General features: G+C 45.9%; 1 protein-coding gene across 3 annotated transcripts in view; it reads right to left on the bottom strand.

Annotated features, from left to right (window-relative positions):
- The window catches only part of KCNMB2 (potassium calcium-activated channel subfamily M regulatory beta subunit 2), a 312,693-nt gene that overhangs the window by 219,248 nt on the left and 77,911 nt on the right, over positions 1-15,534 (bottom strand). Inside the window, exon 1 of one of the 3 annotated variants that reach the window (XM_081862822.1) lies at positions 452-525. The exons of the other annotated variants lie outside the window; for them this stretch is intronic. The gene's annotated coding sequence lies outside the window, so the exon portion shown is untranslated. Of the gene's footprint in view, positions 1-451; positions 526-15,534 lie in introns of those variants that run through there. 3 annotated transcript variants of the gene reach the window in all.

Below are 15,534 nucleotides of genomic sequence, written 5' to 3'. Positions count from 1 at the left end.
CCCAGCCGGAATGACCGAGAAGAGACCGGGGTGCTGCCTTTGGTGACCTCTGTGCATTCCTTTCTAATGAAAAGGGGGAGATAGAAAAAAAACAACAACTCTCCGGGAGATACAATGTGGAATGTACAACTTGGGAAGCAAAACAAGGATGCTCTCATCACTTCCACGACCAGCGTTGCGCTCTCGAGACAATGCAGCTGCCATTCACCGAAACACACTCAGTTCATAACACCGGCAGGTTTCCCCCCCCCCCCCTCCTCCCTTCCTATGATGAGAAGCGAACCCTCCACACCCCTTCTGCACCCCAAACCTTCTTTTTTCCCGGCTCCGCATCCGTCATGCCCAATCCACTTAGAACCCCCCCCCCCTCCTCCCAGAAGCAGCCGAAATGAAACAATACAGCCCTCGGGAGCAGCCAGAGACGCCTTTGTTTCCCAAGCGGAAATCCTACCTCTCAGACTTGTCACATCTTCTCTTCCTCGGAAAAGCCCAAACGCACCGGAGTTGTTGTTGTTGTTGTTTGGGGGGGGGGGCTAGGGAAGGGTGGGGGGGGGAGAGGAGACGGAGAACCACCACCCTAATTGTTAATAAAGCAGAATCTGGAGAATCCTCTGACCTGCCACCAGTTGTCGAGCGCCGTCATCCTTCCCTCCTGACGTTTAAAGCCTTTTCGGACCATTAATGTCACAACCCCCCTTGCTAACTCACGCTCCCTGAATACTCCCTTGCTCAAAATGTCTGAAATAGTTTGGAAGGGCAACGGGGGTTTGACGGGCGCACACACCAGTCGCTTGGGCTGGGGAATTTCGTGGCGCGAGCTGCTTTGTGTTGCGGGGTTCCCCTCCCTTCCAAAGGACCAAACCTAACGCGTCAAGGAAATTAAAAACAAAAGCAGTATGCCTGAGGTAAGATTTCTTTTAACTTGGGATAGGCAAGCAATTTCTGTTCGGTGCTATAGCGGGGTCCTTGCATAAAAATGCAAGGATAATTCTAGCAGCCCCCTCCTGAAGCTTGCGCTCCTTTCTCCCACGATTCTGGTACTAACATGAGGCAGGCTTATTTTCTCTGCCTGACAGGTATTTGGGAAAACTTTAAAACAAGCAAAACGGAATTCTTTCGAAGGGAAAAAACGGGGAGCTATACAGGGCAAACCAGACAAGGGATCTTCCCCAAACAACCTTACTGTGTATTGTTAACTAGGGATGGAAGAGAAAATCCGTTTCGTTTGCATTTTATGGAGAAACGAGCTGATTCACACTTCTCGAAGCAATGTGTACTTTCTCCTTGAAATCTGTACTTCTCCGAATAATACTGCAACAAAATAATGTGCACAGTGATGCATATATTGGGGGGGGGGGAGAATAAGCATAAAAATACACATCTGAGTAAAAATAACATATCAAATACACTGTATTTGGGGGAATTGCTTGCAAAATGCGTATGTGCATATTACGTTACATGTGCATATTTGGTGAACGTACGTATTATGCGAAGTGTGCACAGTATTAAAATTCTGACAGATAATCAAGAGGACATCTAAAAAAAAAAAAGAAAACACAAATTGCTAGAGAAATGTGGATATATGAATTTAAGCCTGGAAGAATGAGAAACGGAAACAGAAATTGACAGGTTCACCCACCCCTACATTCCTGAACTGTGCAGAGTTCCCCAGAATGTTGCTTTCCTTTGGAGGAGAGATCACTGGGGAGGAGATCATGGTGTTTTGTAATTTATTTACAAAGAGACAAGCAGAGCCCAGGTGGGACCAAGCAGCTTAAGTCCTCCTGCAAGCCCCAAATCCACTGCCTCACATCAGCCTCCCAGGGAGCTGCTCAAAACCAACCCCCTGAGATGCCTTCCAGCTGTCAGCTCATCACTCTCTTCCCTTCTGCTTTGCTCTATGTCTGCTTCATTCTGTGTCCTGCTATCTCAGGCAGCAGCTTCTCCTTTTGTTCCTCTTCCCAGACATCACCAGCCCCTCCTTTCAGTCTGGCAGACTTGGGAAAGGTGTGTGTACTTCCTCAAACTTCTGATGGTTCTCCCCACTTCTCTTTTTGGAACGTTCTGGAGAAGCTCTGAAAACCATCTTTTAAGAATCACCCCCCCATAAAGGGAGATTCATGGACCTTTAAGGACACTGAGGCCTGCCCCGAGGGTCTGCTGGCAGTTCCCTCACTGCGAGAAGTGAAGTTACAGGGAACCAAGCAGAGGGCCTTCTCATCAGATGTCAAGGACATAAAGAACTACACAGCTGAAGGCATCTGAAGGCAGCTCTGAATTGGGAAGTTTTTAATGTTTGACATTTTATTGTGTTTTTATATGTGCTGAAAGCTGTCCAGACTGGCTAGGGAAACCCAGCCAGATGGGTGGGGTAATAATAATAATAATAATAATAATAATAATAATAATAATAATGGATCATCAACCAGCCTCTAACCTTCTTTTCCCTGGCAAGGGATGTAGCCACACCAGCACTCATCATCTTACATTTTAATACCAGACTCAATTATCTAGGTACCAAATCTATTTGTAGCCAAAGGAGGAGGTTGTTAGCAGGCTTGGGGGAAGAATGACTGAGCATGCTCAGTGGGCACGGAATGCTGACTGGCTGCTTGAGGAAAAGGGGAAAACTGTGTGTTTATGTGTTGCGGAAGAAATGGAACATTCTGGAAGCAGGCATGGTTGACTGGTTGGAACCCTGAACACGAGCACCTCAAACTGCAACATGTTGTTGCTGGTCCATTGGTACTATTACCACCCTCAGGATCAGAAACTCTCCCAGTCCTTGCAGAATGTGAAATTAAGGAAGAGAGGTGCTCTTAATTAATGTCACCAAGCCTAGGACATAGCATGATTTGAACTTCCTGGCTAGCAGCCATTTTTAAACTGCAGAATGGGCCAGCAATGTTCAGTCACCCTCTGACATAGGCCTACTTGCCACAGAGGTGGTACATCAGAGTCTGCACAGTACCACTTTGTAGGTCAGTGGTAACATCTGCTATTCATGTAGAAGGTTACAGGTTCAATCCTCGGTATCTCCCAGTAGGAAATAGCATCATTCTGAAATTATGGAGAGCTTCTGCCGGTCAGATTAGACAAGGAAAGACTAGATGAACCAATGGTTTGACATCAGTATAAGACAGCTTCCTACGTTCTTGTGATTAGACTGTACTGGTTGAACAGCATCTGTCAAAGTTGGGAAATAATGTTGAGATAACTCTGTTCTACAGTTGTGGCAAGGGACGCGGGTGGCACTGTGGGTTAAACCACAGAGCCTAGGGCTTGCCGATCAGAAGGTCAGCGGTTCGAATCCCCACAATGGGGTGAGCTCCCATTGCTCGGTCCCAGCTCCTGCCCACCTAGCAGTTCGAAAGCACGTCAAAGTGCAAGTAGGTAAATAGGTACTGCTCCAGTGGGAAGGTAAACGGCATTTCCGTGCGCTGCTCTGGTTCACCAGAAGTGGCTTAGTCATGCTGGCCACATGACCTGGAAGCTGTACGCCGGCTCCCTCGGCCAATAAAGCGAGATGAGTGCCACAACCCAAGAGTCGTCCATGACTGGACCTAATGGTCAGGGGTCCCTTTACCTTTACAGTTGTGGCATCATATGGCTGAAATGGTCTTTCTATCTACATTTTATTTATTTGAAATATTAGCATAAACAGATGAAGGTGTCCTATTGAGATTCAGATCATTGCTCCATCTATCTTTATTGTCTGCTCTGAGTTCCAGCAGATCTCCCGGGTGTCAGGCCAGAAGAGTCTTTCCTGCCATATCAGGTATGGGGAACCATTGGACCTCCAAATGTAGCTTAACTCCCATCAGCCCTGGCAAGCATACCCAATGGGCAAGGATGATGGGAGCTGCAGTCCAGCAAAAAGGTCTCCCACACCTGTGCTACGTGGATTTTAAAAACTAGCAATCCCAAGGCAAGATCAGGAGATGTTTTCCATGCAAAACCTGTACTCTGCCACTAAGCTACAGCTTGTCCACAAGGGCCATACACCCACACATCTCCATGTGTCATGTTTCAAGGTTTGGGGAGAGGGGAGCCAACAAACCAGAGGCAATCAATGAAGGAACTGGGGGTGGTGGTGATGCTCTCTCATCAGCCCTTAGATCAGGGATGGGGAACCTGTGGCTCTCCAGATGTCAATGGGCTGGAGGGACACAGCCAGCATATCTGGTGATCAGGGAGAATGTGAATTCTAGTACAACATCTGGAAGGTCAGAAGTTCCCCATCCCTGCCTTAGATGGTACTGGAACATAGTAAGTCTGTGGCTCCCCTGGGTTTCAGTCAGGTGCCTCTCCCAGTCCTACCTGGATATGCTCAGGATTCTGCATGCAATTTAGGACCTTGCATACAGGGGAAGGTGGCAGAAAACCTGCTGTGCATGCACTTACTCCTGTACATTGGGCCCAGAAGGAACAATGATCAAGTTCATGCTTGGAAGAAAAGCAAGGCAAACTTTTTTGTTTTGTTTTGGCATGGACCTTTGGTTTTTTGGCATGCAGTTTCACCTCTAGCTCAGGACACTAGCAGGAACACAAACAGGCCTCTCTCTCTCTCCCTCCCTCCCTCCCCTCTCCCCTCCTTGCATAGCTTCTGTCTTTGATGTTCATTGTGACCCTTGGAAAACAATGGGTTGGGTCCCGTCTGGTTCCTGATGGCCAAAGACGCAGAAGTGAGCAGTCTGCTGGCACCAGAGCATCAGTGGTGGCAGATGTCAGGCACAATATTGCGTGGGCGGACTAGTATGAATGTGTTGGGAAGCTGGCATGGCTGCGAATCCACAGTGTACCTGCTTCTAAGGTTGAAAAGAGATGGCAGGTGCCCTGCTGCTAGTCCAGTGCTTTCAGCAACTACAGAGGGCTGAAATAAAGAGAAGGAAGGTATTGTGACATAGTGCAAGTGGAGAAAGCATTCAGCATGGAAGAGATGAGATGGAAACTGTGTGTGTGTGTGGGCGTGTGGGCGCGCTACCCAAGGTATCATTGTATCATTTTTATTTTCCTCTCCTTCGCATTCCCACCTTTCAACCCAAGCTGGGCCCTCAAGCTGATTTGCAAAATTGCAATAGGGAAACATTAAAATTGAATTATAAAACAAAGCTGACATTTAAATAAAAAGCATTAGCATGCAGAAGAGAGATAAAACTCAAAAAAGAAAAACAAGCTGAAAAGGCCTCTAGAGGGCTTTTTAAAATACTGCTTTAAAAATGTTGAAAGAGAGTTACCCTGGAGGGTTTCTCTGGAGAGAGAGTTCTATAGAGGGAGTTTTGTTTTGTCTGGCTCTCAACTGCATATGCTCTCAGATGGTACAGCGCTACCACAGCTATAGGGAAGGGCCATAGGTCAGCAGTAGAGCAGCTTCTTTGCACACAGAAGGTCTCAGGTTTGAGCCCCAACATCTCCAGATGGGGCAGGGAATCACTCCCTCTTGGGAGGCTGTGGAGGCAATACTGAACAAGATACAAGATACTGTGGAGGCAATACTGAACTGGTCTAATCCAGGCAGATTTTTTCCCTGAGGTAGAGTGAGTCAACTACCTCAGACAACAGAGGAGCAGCAAGGGGTTGGGGGGCAGACCTGGCTCTTCTAGGTGCCCCCAAGCTAACCTGCTGCTCTTAGCTGAGGTAGGGGACATGGTACTGACAGGAACATTGAGGTAAGAGTCAACTGTGGGAAGGAGTGGGGAAGCACCATCTTGTCTCAGGTGGCAAAATGTTGGAAGCTGGCCCCTCACGAAACAATAATTGGTGGGGTTCTTTTTTTGGTATAATGTGACTAAGAAGTGTAATAATAATACAAATAAACATACAGTGAATGCACCCAGAGAGAAGCAGATGATGACTGCTAATGCTGCTCCCATCCTCAATGCACTTGGGGCCAAAACTGCTGACATCAACAGTGTGAAAGCAGTGTGTGTGTGTGTGTGTGTGTGCCAATTCAGGGTGACGTATGGTCTGGGTGTCACCTGGGTCTTGCTGAGACAACTCTGGATTGCCACAGGTCAACTCAGGTGGCACAGCTGTCCAAGGCAGGAAAGTCAGGCAAGAGAGCCAGAGTTTAGTGGTTAGAGTGTCAGGTGTGGACCTGGGAGACCAGGGTTCGATTCCTCATGCAGTCACTGCATGACCTTGGGCCTGTCACTGCCTCGCAGCCTAACCCACCTCACAGAGTTGTTGTAGGGATCAAATGAAGAGTGGGGAAACCACGTAGACCACCTTGAGGTGCTTGGAGAAAAGGTGGGGTGTAAATGCAATCGATCGATCAATCAATCAATCAATCAATCAATCAATCAGTGGAGAGGTAGATGTTGCTGGGTGAGAAGTCCACCTAGGAGAATAGGAGGGACCTACCTGACCAGCTGCATCTTCCTGGGAGAAGGTGAGTGGTGGAAGTTGCCTTTCTAAGTGACTTTCCCAGCTGGCTGCAACTTCTTCTCACCTGGCCTCTTTTTCCTGCATGATGCCTGGTCCTCTTCCTGGCCTGCCTCATGAATCAGCACACCACAGGGTCAAACATTCCATGCAACAGGATATTCAGTCCTGTGTCATGCAGGGTGTTCCTTCACAAGCAGTTTCTCCATGGGAGGTGGTAGCAGCTTGTGTAGCAGCAGTCCACAGGATTCAACTCCATGCACTCAACACCTCCTTCCTCTGCTCCTCTCCTGACCAAATATTTACTTAGAATCACCCCCCCCCCAAAAAAACCCTACACAAACAAAACATTAGCCCTGCCCCCAAACTGATCTAGTGCTAAATCCAGGGTGGGGCAGTTGGTCCCTGGGTTGGCCCAGGTTGGGTTAGAAGCCTGAACAATCTTGGGACAGTAGGAACTTGAACTCCTGCTGCTGCTGTCATGGTCCCAACAAAAATCTATTCTCTTAACTGCCATTTGCACATCAAGTGAAGTCTCTAGTGACTATTGGGAGAAGTTCCTTAATGGTACAAGAAGAACTTCAACAGTGGAGCTAGGTGTTTGGCTAAGGTCCTCAAGAGGGCACTGAACAGGCATCTCTTGAAGATGCTCTAGATCTGTATCTCCTGCATTGTGGTGGACTACATGGCCTACCAAGCTCTTTCCAACTCTATGATTCTAGGAACATACTAAACTGCCTTATGTTATGTCATGCCACTGGTTCATCTAGCTCATCTAGTTGACACTGACCACTGGTGGCTCTCCAGAACTTCAGACAGGATTCTCTTCCACACCCACCTAGAGATGCAGGGGGTTGAACGTGGGACCTTCTGGATGCAAGTTAGGACACTCTGTCACTGAGCTATGGCCCTTGTCCATTCTAGGGGTCTATTATTCTATCCTTAGCTGAAATGCCAATGTGCACCTCTTTGGTAGTACATTGCTCATCCTGCAATTGCACTCCAGTTGGAGCTGGGTAACAGCAGCAGTGAGAGAATATTATTGTTAACATAGTGAGCGTAGGAGTCCGCAATCTACCCGAAGACAATTGGATAGTTTTCACTCAATTTCTTAGAGGACAAGCGATCAGCTATGCGACACGCGCAGCCACGAATAATAATACTCTTTGCCTGTCTCGAAAGCAGTTTCTACACAATAACTGAAGGATAATACCCCTTAATGTAAATAATAGTCCACTTCCAGCAAAAACGCATTCAACTCAAGATGCCGAGAAATCATCATCATCATGGTTAATATGCCAAGGTTATACACAGCTCTCTCCTTCCCTTAAATAATAATAAAAAGTACCTGTTGAAATTTCCCTATCTTTTTTATTTATTTAAAAAATGACAAAGTAAAAGATTGGAGGAGGGATGGGGGGGGGAGACAAAAGGGTAAGATATGAATGTGTTCTAATGGGAGTATCTACAAAGCTAAAAGCTTGTAATTATTTCAAATTATAGTGTGCCAAAAGTGGTGAGAAAGCAAGGAATTAGGCAGAGCAGGGTTGGAGGGTGGGCTTCTTCACTGTACACGCCTCTCCAGACGCTGCCTTGGTGTTTCTGCTGTGACTTGATGAAATTGCAGACCAGCCCCTGTTCCAGAGGGCAGTGTGGTAGGGCCCCAAGACTTCTCCCCCTCCAGCCCCCCAATAAACCGAGGCATCAAACAAGTCAGCAAATTAGGCTGCCTGGCTTTTCGTTTTGGTGTTTGTGGGTCAGAGAACCACAGCGGGAACAGAGAAAGGTGCTTTATGCTGAGCCAAACCACTGGCACATCTATCTCAGTATTGACAACATTCCAAATAGGATATCAGAAAATTCCTCGCAGGACTGACCATGCCCAACCTTAATTGCCAAGGAACAAGAATTCATGGACAGTCCTAATCACCCCGGAGGAAATAGAGGTGGTCCTCAAAAACCAGTATTGTCAACATTGACCAGCAGCTGTTCTCTGGAATTTGAGACAGGGAGCCTTTCCTAGCCATAGCTGAAGATACCAGGCATCAAACCCATAACTTCCACAGCAATGCCCTGCCAGTGAGCTATATGACCTTTCCCATTTTGCCTGGGTGGCAGAAGGGGTAGGGGTGGTAAAGCATGGCTGCCCTATAGACATGCAACTTCTGAGCAAATTAGGCAGATCCTAGCGGGAGGGGGAACCCCTTCTCCCTGTAGGAAAGAAAGAGGTTACTGCCCACAAAACCTGCAACATTAATTATACACTGTACTTCCATATGTAATTAGCTGCTGTATTTGTAACAGATAGTTACACTCCCCAGTTATGTATGCATCTATCAAATTCTCGTTATAATTAGGGTGAGTCATAAAGCGATTTTGCATTCCTTGTTCTTGTTCATTATGCTGGTTCGCTTACAGTCAGGGTGCAAGCTCCCTGAATTCCTTCACTTCCTCCAAATGCCTTACCTGTTCCACCTGTTACTTATTTTAAAGGCAGAAGGGTATAAAAAGAAAAAGAGAGAGCATCAATCCAGTTGAAGCTGAGGCAAGACTCAGTCCTTTGGCTAATCTGACAGGTCCTTAATTAGTTATATTTCAATACATATACAGTGATACCTCGGGTTACAGACACTTCAGGTTACAGACTCCACTAACCCAGAAATAGTACCTTGGGTTAAGAACTTTGCTTCAGGATGAGAACAGAAATCGTGTGGCGGCAGTGAGAGGCTCCATTAGCTAAAGTGGTGCTTCAGGTTAAGAACAGTTGCAGGTTAAGAACGGACCTCCAGAACGAATTAAGTTCTTAACCCGAGGTACCACTGTAGCTTTCTACCCAATTAACAAGGTGTCTAGAGTCCTCTCTCTAATGTTTGGGGGGGGGACGACCATTTTTTGGCTTCAGGAGCCTTGCCTTAGCTTCAACTAGATTGATGCTCTCTTCCTATATCTATTTAAGGTCCGTTAGGACCAGTCGCGGATGACTCTGGGGTTGCGGCGCTCATCTTGCTTTATTGGCCAAGGGAGCCGACGTACAGCTTCCGGGTCATGTGGCCAGCATGACTAAGCCACTTCTGGCGAACCAGAGCAGCACATGGAAACACCATTTACCTTCCCGCCGGAGTGGTACCTATTTATCTACTTGCACTTTGACATGCTTCCGAACTGCTAGGTTGGCAGGAGCAGGGACTGAACAACGGGAGCTCACCCAGTTGCGGGGATTCGAACCGCTGACTTTCTGATCGGCAAGCCCTAGGCTCTGTGGTTTAGACCACAGCGCCACCCGCATCCCTATATCTATTAAAATATAACAAATTAAAGCTCTGTCAGATTAGCCAAAGGACTGAGTGCAGGCAAGAGAAATCAATACATATGAGCCTTGGGTAAGTGAGACAAACCTACGCAAGCTGGACTCACTCTCCAACGTTCACCATGATTACCTTGCCTCTGTATGCTTGCCTCTGCAAAGCACCTACAAAACCGCATGGGAAAAGACCATTGTGAGTGGACTATTAAAATAATACTGTCTGTGTAAGGAGATTTCTTATGCCAACACCCAGTTTCTATTGCATTTCTTCATTCCCACAGACCGGTAGAAATGTAAGAAGGAGCAGATGCTTTGAGAAGAGTTTGGCGAATACACCAGACTCTGTATAAATAAAGCTTGGCCAAGTGACGGAAGAAGACAGATCATGTTTACAGGGGGGAAAGCTGGAAGGTTTCAGACACCTGGTTGGCATAATGATGGCAGGTGGCATAAGTAGAAGGGGAAGGCTATAATGCATCCCAGCAGCTGGCAGAAACACTAAGGCAGACAGGAAACCACCCGGGGACTTTTCAACTCGGATGCGGAATCTTTGATACTGCTCTTTTTGATAACCTGAGACTACAGGAGGAAATGAGACATTAAAGCATGTCAGGCGAAGGCATGTCACATCTGGCAAGCGACCTAAACTAACCTAACAGGATGGGGGCGGACCTGTGCTTAAGTGCGTGTGAAACTGATGCGGATCGTAAATAGGCCAACCTGTCCATCACTTTTCAGAACTCCAGATTCAGGTAAGAAGGATTTCTGGACCATCCTTGCCTCTTCCTATCTGCTTCTTTACTTGCTTGGATATCCACGGAACAATTTCTCTGGTATGTAATAGCAAAGTCACACATAACCCCCAACATTATTATTATTTTGCTGATAATAGGGATATCCTATTCCATAACAGTAATAACAATAACAATAGTTCTATTATTTATACCCATCTGACTGGATTGCCCCAGGCACTCTGGGTGGCTTCCAACATACAGTGGTACCTCTAGTTATGGACTCGATCTGTTCCGGGGTGCCGTTTGCACCCTGAAAAGTCCGTAACTTGAGCGCCGCTTCTGCGCACATGAGCGGCGTGATGGAGTGCTTCTGTGCATGTGTGAAGCACGCATAATGCCTCTGCTCATGCGTGAAGCATGCAAAACGCTTCTGCGCACACACACATGGCAAAACCTGGAAATATACACTTCCAGGTTTGCTACTTTCACAAGCTAAAAAGATGCAACATGAACCTAACGCAACATGAGGTATGACTGTATATAAAAACATAATAAAACATTAAACATTTTAAAGCTTCCCTATAGAAGGCAGCCTTCGGATGTCTTCTAAAGGTTGTGTCTTATCTCCTTGGCTCAGAGATCACACACCTGCCAACATTTCTCCGTTGAAAATAGAGACATCCTAAGGAAAAGCGGGACATTCTGGGATCAAATCAGAAACCGGGACTGCTTCTGTAAATCCAGGACTGTCCATGGAAAACAGGGACACTTGGAGGGCCTGCGTGTGGGTCTTTACATAAACAAAATGGGACCACCTATACCCAAAAGGGAAGTGCCAGTACGTTTCCGAGCACAATTCAAAGTGTTGGTGCTGACCTTTAAAGCCCTCAATGGCCTCGGTCCAGTATATCTGAAGGAGCGTCTCCATCCCCATCATTCTACCCGGACACTGAGGTCCAGCACCGAGGGCCTTCTGGCGGTTCCCTCACTGCGAGAAGCCAAGTTACAGGGAACCAGGCAGAGGGCCTTCTCGGTAGTGGTGCCCTCCCTGTGGAACACCCTCCCAACAGGTGTCAAAGGAAAAAACAACTACCAGACTTTTAGAAGACATCTGAAGGCAGCCCTGTTTAGGGAAGCTTTTAATGTTTGATGTATTACAGTATTTTAATATTTTTTTTGGAAGCTGCCCAGAGTGGCTGGGGAAACCCAGCCAGATGGGTGGGGTATAAATAATAAATTATTATTATTATTACTATTATTATTAGTGATTTCCAGTGTTGGAAAGTTGCATCACTATGCAATAAAGCTTAAGAAAAAATTGACCAGGGAACACTCCCCAGAAACAACCAAATAAGGGGGGAGCACAGCATCTTAAAAAGTAGAGACATCACCTTGCCAACAAAGGTCCGTATAGTAAAAGCTATGGTTTTCCCAGTAGTGATGTATGGAAGTGAGAGCTGGACCATAAAGAAGGCTGATTGCCGAAGAATTGATGCTTTTGAATTATGGTGCTGGATGAGACTCTTGAGAGTCCCATGGCCTGCAAGAAGATCAGACCTCTCCATTCTGAAGGAAATCAGCCCTGAGTGGTCACTGGAAGGACAGATCCTGAAGTTGAGGCTCCAATACTTTGGCCACCTCATGAGAAGAGAAGCCTCCCTGGAAAAGACCCTTATGTTGGGAAAGATGGAGGGCACAAGGAGAAGGGGACGACAGAGGACGAGATGGTTGCACAGTGTTCTCGAAGCTACCAGCATGAGCTTTACCAAACTGCAGGAGGCAGTGGAAGACAGGAGCGCCTGGCGTGCTCTGGTCCATGGGGTCACAAAGAGTCGGACACGACTAAACGACTAAACAACAACAAGGGGTGAGCAACATGCTAGAGGTTGCAGAATGTTGACTGAGTCTTGAGATGAGAAAAAAACGGGAGGGGGAATGGAATGGAGTATCTTGAAACTGGGAGGGGGGATGGAATGAAGTATTTTGTAATGCCTGGCTAGCTGGCTGGAGCCCTGAGCTCCTCCCCTACCAGCCTTGAGACATGCAAAGCTGAATAATATAACAAATGTGAGGACACCAGGAAAGGCAAAAACTTCACTGACAGTAAAAACAACAACACCACACAGCACATATTATGTAAATATTATGCAAATATTATTTACTTCATCCAGCAAATGAATTAAAGTGTTTGATTTAATTAGATTGGTGCCACGAACTACATTCTGCAACAGACGAAGAAACAGCTTGTTTCAGACAGCATCAACTGTGCTGGACTAGAGAGTCTTTTTTCTAATTGCAAACCAGGGCAAAGAGAGAATGAATACCTAGATTAGAGCAGAAATTAATTTACTCCCCAAAAATTCTCCCTAAAATTCTTCCATGAGGATGATGGTGGTGACCGTTCTTTGGATGTGCAAAATGGTCTGGGAAATACGGAGTGATATTTCTTCATTGACAGCCAAAGTTTTGCAACATAAGTCACCATTTAGGGAAGTTTAGGGAGGTTTTTAATGACTGATGTTTTAATATATTTTAAATCTTTTGTTGGAAGCCGCCAGAGTGGCTGGGGAAACCCAGCCAGATGGGCGGGGTATAAATAAATAAACATATCATCATCATCATCACCACCACCACCACCACCTGACAGTATCTTGACAGCTGGCATCAACTGGCACTCAGACTGATATGTAACAGACAATATTTATCTATCTGAAGGATGTCTACCACACCTTATCCTTCAAAATGATTTCAACAAATAAATAACAATATTAAAATCCACATATATGAAGACCCCTTCAATGAAAATGTATAAAACAAGCACAGCAGGAAGAACCTGGGCAAATTAAAATTTGGGGAGCCACCGCAAAGGAGAATTTGGCCACAACAGATGCTTGCTAAAACCTCTGGCAGATGACATGGCTGACACTCGCTAACACCTCTGAACACCCCACTGGGAAGACCTTCAAATAAGCTCTTAATGACTGTGCAGGCAGCCCTGTTTAGGGAGGTTTTTAAGGATTGATGATTATGTTCTTAGATATGTTGTAAGCCGCCCAGAGTGTCTGGGGAAACCCAGCCAGATGGTTAATAATAATAATAATAATAATAATAATAATAATAATAATACAGTGGTACCTTGGGTTACATATGCTTCAGGTTACATATGCTCTTCAGTTTACATACTCCACTAACCCAGAAATATTACCTCAGGTTAAGAACTCAGGATGAGAACAGAAATCGTGCTCTGGCAGCGCGGCAGCAGCAGGAGGCCCCATTAGCTGAAGTGGTGCTTCAGGTTAAGAACAGTTTCAGGTTAAGTACGGACCTCCGGAACGAATTAAGTACTTAACCTGAGGTACCACTGTAATAATAATAATAATAATAATAATAATAATAATAATAATAATAAATTAATTTTATTTATACCACACCCTCCCTGGCCAGAGCCAGGCTCAGGGCAGCTAACACCACTAAAATTACAGTAAAAACATAATAGGGGGGGAAAACCAATTTAAAATACAGGTTAAAATGCAATTTAAATGCAGCCTCATTTTAAAGTAGCCCATAGATCAAAACCATAAGGGGAGGGAAACATAAGGGTCGGACTGAGTCCAAACCAAAGGCCAGGCGGAACAGCTCTGTCTTGCAGGCCCTGCAGAAAGATGTCAAGTCCCGCAGGGTCATAGTCTCTTGTGACAGAGAATTCCACCAAGTAGGGGCCAGTACTGAAAAGGCCCTGGCCCTAGTTGAGACCAATCTAACCACCTTGTAACTTGGGACCGCCAAAGTGTTGTCATTTGTGGACCTTAAGGTCCTCTGCGGGGCATACCAGGAGAGGCAGTCCCGTAGGTATCTGGGTCCTAGGCCGCATAGGGCTTTAAAGGTCAAAACCAGCACCTTAAACCTGACCCTGTATTCCACCGGGAGCCACTGCAGTTGGTAAAGCACTAGATGAATGTGATCCCATGGCAAGGATGATGATGATCATGATGATGATGATGATGATGATAATAATAATAATAATAATAATAATAATAATAATAATGATGATGATGATGTTACCCTTTAAATACCCAGGTCGCAATCCTTGTAGGGCTATAATAGTTAAACATGGTGCTTTGAGTAGTGCCTGGAATAGGAAAATATTTTGAAACCAGTGGGGGTTGTTCTGACAGCTTAGTCATTATCAGTAATTTAACAGCTCTATTCTCTGAACTAATTGAAGTTTCCGAACAGTCTCCAATGGCAGACCTACATATAACAAATTGCAGTAGTCTAACCTGGGTATTAGACATGGGTATTAGACACGGGTGGCACTGTCGGTATAAACCACAGAGCCTAGGACTTGCCAATCAGAAGGTCGGCAGTTCGAATCCCCGCAACGGGGTGAGCTCCCGTTGCTCGGTCCCTGCTCCTGCCAACCTAGCACTTCGAAAGCACAATGTGCAAGTAGATAAATAGGTACAGCTTCGGTGGGAAGGTATACGACATTTCTGTGTGCTGCTCTGGTTCGCCAGAAGCGGCTTAGTCATGCTGGCCACATGACCTGGAAGCTGTACGCCGGCTCCCTCGGCCAGTAAATGGCCTTGCAGTTTCCAATATGCAGCAATCAATATTTGACAGCATTGAACAATAAAGATCTATTGTGCTCATGCCCTGCTTATGGGCGTCCCATAGCTACGTGCTTGTCCATCATGAGACCAGAATGATGGACAAGGTAGGGCTTTAATCTGATCCAGCAGGGCTCTTATATTCTTACAACATGCAGAATCAATCAATATTTGAGAGGTATTCAGTTAGCCACCCATAAAAGGCAAACGTCACACATTTGATTCTGAAAGGTGTGCGTCCAATTCCAATTATTGACCTAAAACTCAGTTTTGAAAAATTGTCAGTTCTCACACCCTTTTGAAAAGTTTAAGGCCAGTTCTATCCTACACAAAAGTTCTGCCATTGCAGCCAGGATGCGTGAAGCAAGTGAAAAAGAGGGAGCCACGCAGGAATCTCTGTCGCAAAAGCAGAACTTGATTGATTGGCAGTACAGTGGATGGAATTGATGGACTTCAGCTTCAGGACAAGACAAATGTACTTTACAGAGTGCCTAATTAATTC

Source organism: Podarcis erhardii, assembly GCF_964252035.2.
Source record: "Podarcis erhardii genome assembly, chromosome: 5".
Lineage (NCBI taxonomy): Eukaryota > Metazoa > Chordata > Lepidosauria > Squamata > Lacertidae > Podarcis > Podarcis erhardii.
Note: the sequence above shows the minus strand (reverse complement) of the source record. Positions and strands in the feature narration are given on the sequence as shown.